General features: G+C 39.9%; 1 protein-coding gene across 1 annotated transcript in view; it reads left to right on the forward strand.

Moving 5' to 3' along the window:
• The window catches only part of PTPN14 (protein tyrosine phosphatase non-receptor type 14), a 110,210-nt gene continuing 95,267 nt past the window's right edge, over positions 1–14,943 (forward strand). Inside the window, exon 1 of the mRNA XM_030235853.2 lies at positions 1–83. The gene's annotated coding sequence lies outside the window, so the exon portion shown is untranslated. The remainder of the gene's footprint in view (positions 84–14,943) is intronic.

The following is a 14,943-nucleotide window of genomic DNA, read 5'->3' on the forward strand; positions in this document are numbered from 1 at the left end:
CCGGCGGCAGCCGCTGCCCGCGGGCCGGGACCGCCGCCTCCCGCGGGCGTGCACAAAGCCGGAGCCGCCGCGCTGCCCAGCAGGTAAGGAGCCGCCAACGCCGCCGAGTTCGCTCGAGTTCGGGCGCGTCCCCGCGCAGACTTTGAAAGAGCCCGAGCAGTGCCTCGCACTCGGTGTGCGGTCGGCAGCGTTTGCACGGGGCTCGCTGTGCGCGGCAGCGGGCTAGCACAGCTCCGCCGGGTGTGCACCGCTGTCCGTGAGCCACCAAAATAGCCGTGCTTGGGTTACAAATGCCAGTCGGTGACCTGCGATAAGCGAGCCTTGGACGGTCCGTCCAGCCCGTGAATTGAATCTGTTAGACACTCAGATAACACGGCATTTGTCTAGTCAAGAGATATTTGTACATAGCGAGGATTGGCTATTTACAGGGCTCCGTGCTGGGCTGCCTCTATTTACATCGCGGCATGCCCGTGTCTGCCTTCCCCTCCGCCCGGGGCTTTACCTTGCTCTTTGTTAGTTACAGTCAAGCCTAAACTGGCCGTCTTCGGCAAGTCTGTAACTCTGCCGGGTGCTGCAGCAAAGATCGCAGCGAGGCAGAGAAGAATGACATCTGCTCTCGTTTCTGATGTGGCAAAGTCGATGAATTGTTAAGATCTCAAACCAGCTCACTTTATTGGGGTGTATTTGGGACGAGCGTTACATAATGTATGTGTGGTATGTGGATATGATGTGTCCTGGAGCTTTCCTATCGAATATGTTTTATCTCTCTGATTCGCGTGAAATATTCATATGTTTCCATTATAAGCAACTCTTTGGTTGTTTGTAACTTTAACAAGGTGGGAACAGTGACCTGTAAAAGGCTCAGATTCGATATGTTGTTGCCCAAGAAGTTTTCTGGGATTTTTGGCACACAGCCTGAAACCATAGAAGAAATGCTTTTACCAGAAGCCAGTTCTTTTTTCTTTAAATTCTATGCAGATCGTTGCTACTGGGTTTGGTTATTCCAAAAACACTGTTACATGCTGCAGTTCTTAAGAGTTTGGAAAAATATTCATAAAAAATGGCTTCCCCCCCAAAATCACAAGTCACTCCCTTGACAACTTCCATATTATGAGAAGAGATAGCTCTTTTTGAGGAGAGATGTGAGGGGAGGCAGTGCCAGCAGGGACTGTGTTCTCATTATCCAGCTGAGAATGTCCCATCAAATATGAGTGACAAAATACAGATTAAACAGCTTTTGCTCTTGGCCTCTGGGGGTTTTGTTGCTGTCATCTAGTAGTTGTTACGTGGCATAAAATAGAGCGTGTGTTGACATTATAGTAATGCCAATAAGCTTTAGGACCTGTTCTGTTACTGGCACTACTTGAACTCTTTCTGGTATCTTTAGAGGGCTGTGCCAGAGTTGCTTACAGACAGAGGGCACTTGTGTATATCTCACAGGTCGTGATACAAAACTTGGGAGCTTTGCAAACTTATGGGCTGAAGCACAGCCCATCAGCTAAAAGATAGTCCCTAAAATCTGTGGCAGAGCTTATGGGCCATCAGTTCTGCAGTGCATTTCTGTGTGAGAAGCTGTATAAAGTATGTCTGCCGTGATGCATCCTCAAGGAATCCAGTGGTGCACACCAAGGCCAGAGCGAGGCCTGCTGGCCTGATCTCTATACTGAGCAATAAGAGCTTTTGTATGTACATTATATTTAGAGTTTTACACGTGCCTTTTAAATGTTTCTGTAATAGTAGCAGAAGTAGCTTTGGTGCAGCGTTGTTCATGAGGGTTAATTAGCAACTAGTGTTAGTACTAATGAGTGACTTTTCTCCTGGTCATTCTCGTCCAGCAGAAGCCCATGAGTCAGTTATTGTAACTTAGGTATGGAATGGCTTTCTATGAAATGCATCTACTCTTGTGCACTTAGCAAATTGCTTTGGCCAATTGCTTTGGCTCCTCCAATCATGGAGAAAGTATTTAACATATATACACAGAAATAGAGTTGTGTGCATACTTCTGATAACTCTATGGCTTCCTTTTTCTGTGTTTATTTGGTACTGCTGCTCTTCATTCTGTTTCTCATCATATGCAGTGAGGCTGTGTTTGATTAATTGTTACTTAAGTAGCTCATTTTAATATGGATTTACATTTAGCATAGGTATATGCAGTATGAAAAGTGTACTTGAATTCCATCTCCTCAGCTGGAAGTGAATCCTCTGTTGCAAGGGTTTGTTAGCTGAGGGGGAAACATATAAACTGCTGGTAGTGTACAACAGGTACAAAGTTTTTAGCAGGCAGTGCTGCTCAGCAGCATATACATCCTTGTCCTGCAAAGACCCACCCATGTGTTTCATTGCCTTTCAAATGCCTTTGAAACCATGGGCTTTCTTTTATATACGTAATAATAAAGGTGTATACAAGTCCTTGCAGGAGCCAGGCTATAATACTGAGTATGCAGTATATTTGTGCGTGTGTATTCAGCTCAGTTGTAAGATTTCAGTAAAGGCCTAATTTTTATGTTGAGCAGATGCAATAGAATTTTTTTTTATGTCTAAGTCCACTGTGAAGTACAGCATACCTTTGCCTATGATGCTTTGTGGAGTTCCATTGGAACAGATCATGATCTTTGAAAAGAAAGTAGTACCGTGTACATTTTCCTCCTGTGAGGAAGGGAGTATGGTGCAAGATTGTCCACAAGATTCTCTGAAGTTTTATGTGAAAAAGTCAAGTTCCTTTTTTAAAATCTACTGGTTTTCTATTCAGAGACTTCATGAAAGCTGCTGCCACTTATAAATTGTTAAAAATATATATTAAAAAGCAAGAATTAAAGAGTAGTTCCTAAAGGAGTGGAGGTAGACCGGAGCTGAAGTCCATGTTTGTGGTAAAAATATGATTTTGGTTTCATTGCTAATCCCTGTCCTCCTGTGCCTGGTGCAGGGGACCTTAAAACTCAGTGGGCTGGTGCAGTTTCTTCTGGTGGTGCTGGATTCAATCTATGTCCAGAGTAAGTGTAGCCTGTCCCATGGGGTGCCCCTGTTCTCCTTAAGGCCTTTTGGTTTGCTGTGCATGTGGAACTGAAGAGGTGATCGGTGAGCAGACATGTCACACCCTCTGAAGGAACAGGGCTCCTCACCAGTGGGGAGATAGCCCCAGGAGCAGGAACTGCAGTCCATGACTCTTCCCCTTTCCTTTGGGCTGTCATCAGGAATGAGGAGAAATCAGGAATGTAAAAGGAATTAAGGACACGAGATTAGGGTGCCCGCACAAAATATGTAAAAATAATTGCATATTTGTTCTAAAATGTATTTCCTACCATATCATGGCTGTCCTAATAAGCAGTTGAACATGTTATATGTGAATACCTAAGTGACTGTAAATTTAGCTAACATTAAGAAGGTTTTCTGACCAAAGGACTTTTCTGGAGGATGTTTGGTGTATGACATAACGAATGCACGCTGGCTTGGGAAGAAAAGAATGCTGACTCCTTTGATGTCCTGTAGGTATTGTGACAGTCCTATTTTCTGCTCATGTAAAGAGTTTAGGTACCAAGCTTTGCTCAACATCAAGCACATCTTCTGGAAACTGCAACTCTTCTTTCTAATTCTCACTCAGTCTACCTGTCCTTATGACTAAGAATACTTTTTTATTTTGTCAGTAACAATGTAAACCTAAAATTATATTATGTGATGTATAAACACCTCTGAAAAGAGGGTGGTGAACATGCATGTTGGTGATCTAATAAATTAGATGAATGATGATGTGCCAAAACTTGCTAATGATACAAAAGTATTTGGATTAGGCAAGATTGAAGAAGACTGAGAAATTGTAAAGGGAATCCAAGAAAGCCGGGTGAAAGGGAAGCATAGCAGATGATGTTGATAAATTCAAGAATATGCATGTGAGATGGAATAATCAAATTACTTGTTCATGTTACTGGATTGTAAATTAACTATATTTATTAAGGTGGAGAGGAAGATTTCAACGTTTTATTTGAACTTGTGCACCTTCTTAATGCTTAGTGTTAGGCACCAGAAAAATGCTGCAGTTGTTTTGTAATATTGTGTTAATGACACAAAGGATGTTATTAAACTGGTGCTTGAATTCACCTGGAATAATCAATTTGTGGTCTCCTCTCACAGGAGAGTGATTGAAAAATATTCATATGACGTTGAACAGAAAATATTAATGTAGGGCTGTTTCAAGGGGGTCACTTAGGATGAGGTAAGATGTATATGTGCAAAATAGTGCTTGAAAATTACCCTTTGATACAATGACTTTTATAGGGAAAGACAAAATGTATAATACTTCTGAATCACCATTTCTGGTGTATATACCACCAAAGGAGATCATATAAACCAAAGCCTGTTAGGATGAAAAAGCTAAGTGTTCCTAGGGACAGGAAGAATAGTCACAGCTACAATGCAGGGATGTTAACTGGACTTCTCTGGGGCACAAATCAGCCCTATCTGACCGGAACTGAGAAATTTATCTTAGGACAGATGATGCTATATATGCCTGTTGTGATATTTTGTATGTTTTCTTACAGGGTAAGGTGCTCTTAGAAGAAGGGTATTGGGCTGATCATTAGACACACTGTAGTAATTTAGTTTCTCCATTGTACTGTGAATGATGCTGATTTTAATTACATATTTGTGCAGGGAGAATTGAAAGATTAATTTTTTATATATGCTTAGATTCAATGGAAAGCATGTCTTAGGCTTTAAGTCTTAAACACATTCAAGTTTGATGTTTTAATTTCTTGAGATGTGCTCTGCTGTGGCCTGGGTTGGCATAGGGAAGGACAGAAGTGATGGTTAGGCTTCATTTAAAAGGCAGATAGCACTGCTATCTGTTATTGGTCGGTTTGGTTATGTTTTCTAGCATGTTTTCTGATGGACAAAGGGTATTTTAAAATTTGGGTAGTTAATATAGTTTCAATTTCTGTATCAGAATGATTGTTCTGTGGCTGTGAGAAGCACAAGGACTGGTTTATGGAGGTAACTGCACCTCTTGCAGCTTAGTGGGTGTTTCAAAGAAAATATTGCCGAAGCAGTACTATACCAACACCATGGTATACTTGATTCTTGTATATCTATCAGCTGGGGGAAAGATTGATTTAGTAGCAGCCATTGTGATTGATCTGACAATCAACACCTCATTAACAGATAAGTGTATGTAGTGTATAACACTGTCAAGAGTTGTCTGTAGAAGTCTCAGGAAACTATGCTATGGCTTAAAAAATAAGAAGCCAGGACTTGTGCAACTTTAAGGTGGTCTAACCAGCCAGAATGAGCTGTCTTACAGCCTGCCTGCCTTGCAGCTATCTGCAAAATAAATGTGGACTGACTTTGCCTTCCCTCTTGAAAGGGCTGAATCTGTGTGAAGGGATCCTTAGACTGCTTTTTGAACTTAGAAAATAAAGTTTATGGGAAGGCTGTCATTTGTAAAGGTGCATAAAAGTGATGTTCTCTCCTGGGATATTCTTTGGCCATTGGGCTGGATTCAAAGCATATCTCTCTAAAGGACAAAGAGTAGGGCCTTAACCCAGGAGAAGTTGGCAGTGTAGGAGAAACAGGAGGTTACCAGTAGTTGTTTTAACTTGTGTTTGTGAAATTCTTTCTTGTTTTTACAACTGAGAAAATAGTTTGCATTCCTAAGGTTTTTGAGATTAGCTCTTATCATGGAACTCCCTCTTTTGAGAGGAGGCATTCACTACCTTGTAGATAAAATGCCTTTAGGTTTTTATTGGTGATGATAATTGAGCCAGGTTTTTGGACAAGCCTGGGCAAAATCAGGGGACTTTGCCAATCAGAGATTCAACAGATAGAAGCCAGATCCTGTTTTTGATGTCTGTCGCTGGTGCCATTTTGATTTTGACCTCTTCACACAGGACTTTCATTTGTCCTTTCTGTGCAAAATGTGTCCTGTTGGTGGTGGAAACCCTGCATTTTCTGGCTATGTGATATGCAGTGCTTATCTCAGGTGCTTTAAAAGGAAGACAGTGTGTAAAGGAATTTCTACACAAAACATGGTGCCTGTTGTTTACCAGAACAGAGGGAGAGGAGAGGGGAAGGCAATGTATTTAGGCTGAATTTGTCTTGTGCTGAGGTGGAGTGAAACTTCTGATGCCTTCAGATGGATCAAGCCTTGAAAGTCATACCTCAAACATAGAAAAGAGGCAATCTGACGTCTCCATTGAGAGCTTTGCAAAATGCCCCATATGAACAGACCTGTCTCAGGAAGAAAAACCCTGATAAGCTTTAGGGGTGGGAATTTGTCTGAAATGATAATATTTTTTCTTTTATTTTTCTGATTTTTCCTAGTTTGGCATACTTTTAAGAGCTACTGAGTGTAATTGATGTCTATTTACATTCCTTATGGTGTTGTGAAAATTCAGCCTGCTTAGGAAGATGCTTTGGTCAGCTTAGCAGATAAAGAAATTGTCTGCTAATTGAAGGGGATGGCTGGTGTAGTCTGCTGCTGGTAGACAGAAATATTTATTGACAGATCTTCAGAGCTCTGTCAGTTTCAGAATGGAGGGTGGACAGGGCAAGTTTCTGCTTGTGAATAAAACAACTCATGTAGATATATTTGAGTAAAGTTCCTGTGATTCCTTCCACCTCTGCCAAGACTGTGCTGTGGGAATCTGTGACAGCAAAGGAAGCTAAATCACAGTATTGATGTGTTGCTGTTCCCCACTTTGTTGTGGTTGACAGTGATAGGGTTTTTTTGAAAGTTCTCTTTCATGTGTCCATGTTCCCCTTTTTAGCTTGGTGCCCCAAAAAACATCAGTGCAGAGCTGGAAATCTTCAGTTCTGTTTGTAGAACATAACTGAAATATTGCAGGAGAGCATTATTGAGGTGAGATAACATTTTACATCCAAATGATAAGTATGTTGATTGCTAGCAATTTCACTTCCTTTTTTTTTAATATCTTTCTTTCTGACAAGGGGGAAATAAAAGCTGCAATTTAAAGATGAATGTTATTTTAAATTTTTGCATATTTTAGGGCTTTTGCTATGCAGTTTGATGTTGCATGCTGCTTAACATTATCTACAAAGTGTACAAGTATACAACAATTTATACAACATAAATTGAAAAATACATCTCAATTTATAAGTAATGTTTTTTCATTCCTTTCTTTGTTGTAGAATGTACTGGGAAGTTTACAAATAGGAAAAGACAAAATACATGTTTTGAATTCTAAGGAAAAGGAGAAGAAATGGTTTGGTGCAATAGGCAAATGGTGTGTTGAGGAATGCTGGCCTCAACACACCATTTGCCTATTTTATTATTAAGGATTTTGGTTTCTTTGGTCATAGTCTGCCCTCTGAAGCTGGCTCACCTCTTGAAAGCTTTTCTGGTTTCTGCATTTGATTAGGAAATTGCCATGTGCATTTGAATATGCAAATTCAGAAATGCAGATTTATGGTTCAGTAATTGAGACAGTTGTTTTGGAAGAAAATTAATGATACCACCTCAGGACTTGCTTGACTTTCTGAAGTGATGAGCATTTCTCTGAAGCTGGAATGAAAAGAAGCACTTGTAAGGAGAATGCAGTAGTGGGGGTAGGAGATCTTCTCTGCTAGCTGTGTGTTAGTTTTGCTCTAGCTGCTCTTGTTCCTTGTTGCTGATGTAGTAACCTAAAACAGTTGGTCACAGAACGGCTCTGAGTTCTTGTAGTGTACATCTGCATATAAGTTTTCACTGCTGAAAGGGTAAATTATTACTTTGGATGGGTTGAGCTTTCAAAACCTTATCTAAGGATGGCCCAGTTGTCTCTTTTGATGTTCAAATGGGTTTATCCGGAGAGACTGATGTAGTCATGCAGTTTTTCCTTGAACCTGACTCAGGTATGAAGACTGCCACCCATGCACTAATTAATCTGTCAAAACATCTGACAAGGGGTGGGTGCACATTGGAGACAATTAGTCATTTTGTCTATTAGTTAATAATGTCAACTATAGTTGATGTTATATAAGGTTTCTTACCTACCTTTGTAATTTCAGCTTGTGTTACAGTAGAAGTTTGTTAACACGTGGCTTAACTTCCATGTTAGCTATGTGTGGCCAGTGTCCTTTGCAAGTATCACCAGTTCTCTGCATGCAGCTTTGAAATTCTGCATTTCCTACCCCCATGCATTCAACAATACACTGCAGTGCTCACGACTGGCTGGACTATGAGCTGGTGATAATAAAGTCCTCTGCATGTAAATGTGTTCAATAAGAGGGCTATTCAGCTAACTTCAGGTAACGTTGTCCACTGTTAAATGCCACTTAATTTTGCTTTCTCTGCTCTCTTAAATAGTGTGGATTTATAAAGTAATTTATTTTTTTACTTGGGGTGGAATCAGAGCAAGCCCATTTGTCAGTCTCTTCATGTTGTATGTTTCAATCAAAGGGAGCAGCAGAGGACAGGACAATGACAGTGAAGGATATCCTCCATTATTCCAATAGTTTCTTATGATGAAGAAAACAGGTTTGTGCATGTTTACCTCAAGAAGGCTTTTTACCACAACCTGAGCTCCCCGTGGCAGTGGTTTTGAAAGCAGAATGTGTTTGTTTTGTTGAGTGCTTTTGCAAAGGTTAAGATATGTGAATGAAAATAACATTTAAAACTTACATGTTGAAAAGGACTCTTTGGTAATACAGTTAATAAAATAATTTTATAAGTTCAAGGCAGAATTTAGATTGTTTATTAGGCAAACTTCCCACTAATAAGCTCTATGATTTCTAGTATTAGTTTCTTAGGAATAGCTCTGTTGTGGGAACTGTGTTAAAGTAAGATTCAACAGTCCACTGAAGCATCCACTTCACACTGAAGAGTCAATGACTTTGTCAGAAAATTGGACAAGGTTCTGGCTTTATAATCAAAGAGGTCACTTTCTCCATAATGGTTTAAAATAATAAAGTATTTTTTAATTTAAAAACCTGTGATATTAGCTCAAGTAATTGGTTTTTTTTTGCCATTCTTTTAGAAATAAAGCTGAATTGGGTTGCTGACCTTGGGAAAAAAATCAAGGGTTTTTTTGTTGTTTTGTGAGGTTTCTTTTTTTGCTTAAGTATTGGAACCCACTTTTTAGCAAAGGATCTGATAAAATGGTAGTGTAAAACCAATCCAGAAATCTTTAAGGAAGTACTTTTGGCAGTGCAGTGTTTTGGGGCTTTTGTGAACAAAGTGACCTCCTTTGCAGTACTTCATACCTTCATACCTGTACTTTGGTAGGCACATTTGTTTTATCCTGAGGCATTTGACAGGCCGTGCATTCATCCACCCGCGTGTGTTCCTGCCCCACCCGTGGCTGTCTTGAGGTGTGATGCCCAGGAATGTTTCACCTTGGCCGCTCTGGGTGCTTTGTACACCACGTTCTCGGGCATCATTTGACCTGCTCTCTGCAACGTGCTCCAAGCAACGTCCTAAAAGCCTCTCACAGAGAACCAGCATGGATAGGGACTGTTTGGGTGATGACTTAAATGTACATTTCCTTCACTGTTATCTCAGTGAAGTTGTTATACTGGTATGTGTGGTGATTTCTGCGTACAGTGGTCAAACCTAAAAGAATTTAATCAAGGTGACAAACTGATAGGGCTGGGTATCAAGTGCTATCTGCACAGAAAGGAGCTCTGCACCCAGCAGTGCAGAATCTGTTCTGGATGATGTTGTCAGTGAAGGGTGTTTTGTTAAGTCTTTATGTGATGATTCCTCTACCCGTTGGGAAAAGAGATGGAGGAGAGCTTGAAATGTTTGTGGGGTTTTTGTAGTTTTGTTTTGTTTTAAGACATATCTCATCCCCATAATAGTAGAGATATATAGGAAAGGTAAATGAAGTTTATAAAATAACAAAGGTATATGGCTTTTAAGAGTAGTTCTGTCAACAGGTGAAGACCATTAATCCGTAGTCTCCCAGATGTGATTTGCTTTATCATGGACTGTGTGCAATTGTGCTGCAAGCTGCCTATCACCAAAACTGTTGTGGCATTGTGCACTGGATAAGTGGTGTATAGACATGACCATGAGCTTTACCTCTGCAGTTTATATCTCTCAGAAGTTAGAAATGTTTTTGGGACACTTTGAAATACTGGAATGAATTATGTTATTTCATTGTAGCAAGCCTTTAAAGACTATGTGTCAAATCTTTCATATTTTCTGTGATTTCTATGCTTTCCTATCTTCTTGACTTAAGGAATATGGCCATGAGTGGTGGTTTTGAAGATCTGGTGGAATGTTGAGCAGAAGACGTTATCGAGTGTGTGGAAGCAGTTTGCGTACTAAGTTTGTTCAAACATAGATGCCTTAGCTCATGAACAGTGGGAACTCTACAAGGACAAAGTGCAAGGTCAGAGGAAATTAAAAACAAAAGAATGCCTGATTGCCATGTCTGCTGAGACTGAACACTGATTGCACTATCCTTGTCCTGCCAGGATCATCATGATGACAACTGTGTCTTATGTCCTTTGACCAGAATCATAGAATATCCTGAGTTGGAAGGGGTCCACAAGGATCATGGAGTGCAACTCCTCTCTGTGCACAGGATGAGATCCAGAATTGCACCATGTGTCTGAGAATGTGGTGCAAACACTCCTTAAATTGTCAGTCTCAGTAGATTAGAAGGCAGAGGTAACTGAGACTTTGTTAGGTTAAGTTCAGCCCTCTTTTGGTGGAGGAGCAGCCTAATTAGACAAAAGGGGCTCAGAGTCTTGTGCAAGAGGAGGCTCTACAATACACACAGGTTCCTAAGATTGAGAAGGTGAAGTGTTGCAGTCGGGTGCATCCTGGCACTGTAGGACACCTCGCATCGTTACGTTACGTGCCAGGAGAACGGAAAATTACAACTTGGTTATTCAAGACTGTAGTAAATCTGGTTAATACCTCATACCTCTGACACATCTGTCAGTGTGGTATCGTAATTATTTACCTTGGCACTGGAAGCTCCAGGCAGGAAGTCCAGTTGGTGAGCACTACATCCCCGAGCCTCCAGCATGTGCTTGCCAGCCCCACTGCCACCGGCACAGCTGGCAGCCCTGCTTACCAAACCAAGGATTCCTGTGAGCAGAGGTTTGCAGGATCAGGACACCAGTTTGCAACAGGAAATTGCACTTCCAAAGGTGAGTGTGTGAAAGGGATCAGTAATTCCTGACAGCTTGTACCAAAGCAAATTCTGTTGGAGGTTATTATCTGCCAAGTTGGGTGCTGTGATTTTATTTTAAAACAAGAGGCTGTAGCAGTAAGTCTGGTGTGCTTACCCCAAGTTCTTTCGCACACTTTTTAGGTTTGTCTGGGAATAAGTAAACATCTAAAATAATCTCTGGTTTTGTCATCTCTTTGGTAGCGTGCTTGCTTCCTGTATTATGGAAGTTATCATTAGATTAGCTGTGTTTAGGCTTCCTGTCTCACCAGGGTTTTTTCCATTATTTTTACAGTCTCTTTCAGGGGATACCAGTATCATGTTTCTATAATAAAGGTTTCACTTAAATTATGCGTTGGGTTTTTTTTTTCCTGCTGTTCTTTAAAATTTTATTTCTATCCACTTTCCTTACTTTGTCTGAAATATCTTTTCAACTCTGATACTTAACCAGGTTTGGGGTTTTTTTTGTTTTTTTTTTTTAATGGCAGATGCTATTGTAATAACATGCAGGCCAAGAAAGCACAATACAACTTCTGTCTGCAATTGGTGTGCTTATATAAGTGGTAGAAAAAGCTCAAGCACCTGTTTATCTGTATTGCTACTTAGTCTTGCTCGTGTGGGTAAAATGCTGTGGTTTAAATAGGTGACCCTGCAGTTGTGAACTCAGGCTGAGAAAAGAAAAAACTGAGATGCACAGTGTCATGTTTGGCTCATCTAGGGTAGAAATTGAATACATAAGTCTGGAAATCATAATCTTTAGTATATTCTCTTACCATTAAGCGTGAAAACTGTGGCCACTGAAAATAACGGAGTTTTGGATTTTTACCTGTGCTTATTTACTTATCAAACTAAAAGCTAAAGTTAAACCTGAGGTTTTAAAGAAAAAGTGGAGCTGAATTTTCAGAATGATGAGGTAGAACTTTCTGAGATCAGTTCAACCTTAGTTAGATCATGGGCAAACATCTTGTCATTGCTGTTTATCATGCTTGACCTTCTGCTTGTCCCTCGTGGTTAAGTCTCATTTCCCACTAATAGATGTCATTTTCTTGCTAGGGAGTATGTTTGCCTATAGTGTTGGGTACAGTTGCACTTTTTAGTGTAGGTGAAGACTGGATGTGAAAGTCTTTAGGCTTGTCTTTAGCTTTTACCCTTTTGATAAAACTTTTTTTGGTTTTGCAAATGCAGCTGCTGGCTTGCCAATTGATGTTTCTTTATGGATTTCACAACAAGTCTTGTGTTACTGCTGTAGAATATACATTAATCCTTTTGTGTTTTTACCTTCAATTGTATTACTGATTTTGTGAGTTACCAGGATAATATTTAGATTTTTTTTTCATACTTTATTTTTGAGGGTGCCAACTACTTTCTTAATTCATTGCTAATGATACCTAAGTTAATTGATACCTAAAACGTTCCATAAGTTTCTTTCTGTGTTTGTTGATTCATTTATTGTATCATCTAGGCTGTTGCTAAATATGTACCTGTAGTGCATTTGGGAGAGTTTTGCCCAGTTTGATACCAGCGTTCACATTAATTCAGTAACTAAAGTCTCTTTTTTCCTAAGCTTAGCCTTTATAGTAACTATCTGTCATTTAATTTATTTGCTTCTAAAAACTATGTATTATAATAGTAAATAACATGTTTATATTTTGAATTTTTAGCCTCTAATTGCAGTAATGAGTAGCCCTTTCCCTTCTCTTGGAAGATAGTTTCAGGCTCATCCTAATTGATTGCTTTCACTCATTTGCTGATGTTGTGCTCTTCATTTGAGCATCATTGTCTTGGTGGTAATTAAACAAAAGCCCAATTAAGTCTCCCACTATACTGGGAAGCAGCTTGCCAGAATTTGACAGTACAACAAAGGACATTTCAGTGACCAATTTCTTCAGAAGGAAATCTCAGTGGAGGTCTGGAATGTGATGTGATTTTAGACACTTTACAGCTATCATTTTAAAATTATTTTAAAGCCGTGGCTGAGCCTTCTGCTCTGTTCCAAAGATGTGACTCAGAACACTACTTGTGGTGGAGAGCTAATTTCCATCCCCTGAAAACGTGAAAGCCCTCTTGAAACATCATATTTCCAAAGCAATCAAAGTGAGAGTAAGTAACCTCTTAGCTTCTTGGAGTATTTTTCAACATAGGGTTTATGATAAAAAGATAGGATTAAAATTTTTTTTGTTTGTCCAAAACATAAGCCTGCAAATCTCACTTTACTGAAGCTATTGTAGTTATTGCTCTTAATATTTTTGTTTCAGAAGCTGTAAATTGGAAGAGCCACTTTAGAACTGGAAAAAGAAGAATTAATTAGAGCAATGTTTTTCCAAACTGAGCCGTGCATGGCTGTTGGCATTTATTCTGCTGAGTAAAGGGGCTTGAGAAAGGGGAGGGAACACACAAGATGAAGAGAAAAATTACTCAGAAGAGCCTGCTTTGACAGGACTCTAAGATAGTCACAGGACCACTGCCTGACTGCATGAAAACTTTTAAAATGTATGAAAAGAGAATTTCAATTGAGTCCCCAGCTCTCTGTTACTGTTAACTCTTTTTTTTGAATGCCACAGCTCTGTATCACTGTATATCAAGACCAAGACAATAATTGTGAACAGTTCCAAGTACGTGTGTACATTATTATGTTTGATTTCCATCAAGCTATAAACACTCTTTGTCCTTTGCCTTTTCCTAGTTATTGGCTTGGCTATTCCTTGTGGACAGGAAAGCTGTGTTTAATGCTTTGTAAAGTGGCCATCAGTTCCTTGCTTTTATCTCTATTCAGCATAAATTATTTTCAGCAAGGCCACAGAAACGTTCTGGCCAAGATTTGCAGGTGCCCCTTGTGGAGAGCTATTTCAGGATAAAGGCTTAATCTTGCTGTGTCTTTCCTCCCCTTCTCTCATTTCTTCTCTCCTTGAAGAATACTAATCCTGAATGATAGGAGCCCATGGCTGGTCTCCTCTCTCCTCCATGGCTCACTTCTGTTGTGTTTTTTTTTGGTTTTGTTTTTTGGGTTTTTTTTTTGTTTTGTTTTTTTTTTTTGGTTTTTGGTGTTTGTTTTTTTTTTTTTGGTCATTTTCAGAATTAACCCTCAACTGGATAGGCTGAAACATATTCTTTTACCCTTAAGCTTGAAAACTTTGTGTGTGCTGCCACTGCAATATTTCTAAGGGGAACTTCAGCCCCTAATTATCAAATTAGATGCACATTCTGGTTCTTTGGCATGACTTTACTTCTGCCCATCTGTTAGGTTGGCACTCTGCCCTCTCAGAAAGTAGCTGACCAGTTTCAGCTGAGCAGAGGAGCCAGCCAAAGATGGGTTAAGAGAGGCAGCCTGCAGAACACTTTATGTTCTATTCCTCTTGCCAAAAGCTCTTCCTGTTTGCAAACAATGTCAGCTTAAGCCCATATGCTTCATTACATGGGATGACATCTGTGGAGACAGATGCAGAGATGGCAATACAAATGACATTTGATAAGGAAGGGCATATGTTATGAAAACAGACACCACTATGAGTTTAAGACCCTGTCTGAACTGCACAGGCATACAGAAAAATAGATTGCTTCTGTATTTTGGTGTGTGAGTGCATTCATCAGCCTCAGGGTTGGGCTTTTGAAGTGCATCATTGTTCAAGATTTGTGCTAGGTATACCTACAGTTTTGTGATTTGGTTGTTGCACTTTATTAGCTGAAGTCAATGTTTTGGTTCAGTACTTTTTGACTGGTGATGTGCATTAAGGGTCCAGTAGTTTGCACCATGTAAAGAAACTGGACAATGCCAGTGTAAGAGGAGCTTGTTGTAGCGGAGTGTTCTGCTGTGAAATGTCTTTCTGAAGGATTT

This window comes from Serinus canaria, chromosome 3 (genome assembly GCF_022539315.1).
Source record: "Serinus canaria isolate serCan28SL12 chromosome 3, serCan2020, whole genome shotgun sequence".
NCBI lineage: Eukaryota > Metazoa > Chordata > Aves > Passeriformes > Fringillidae > Serinus > Serinus canaria.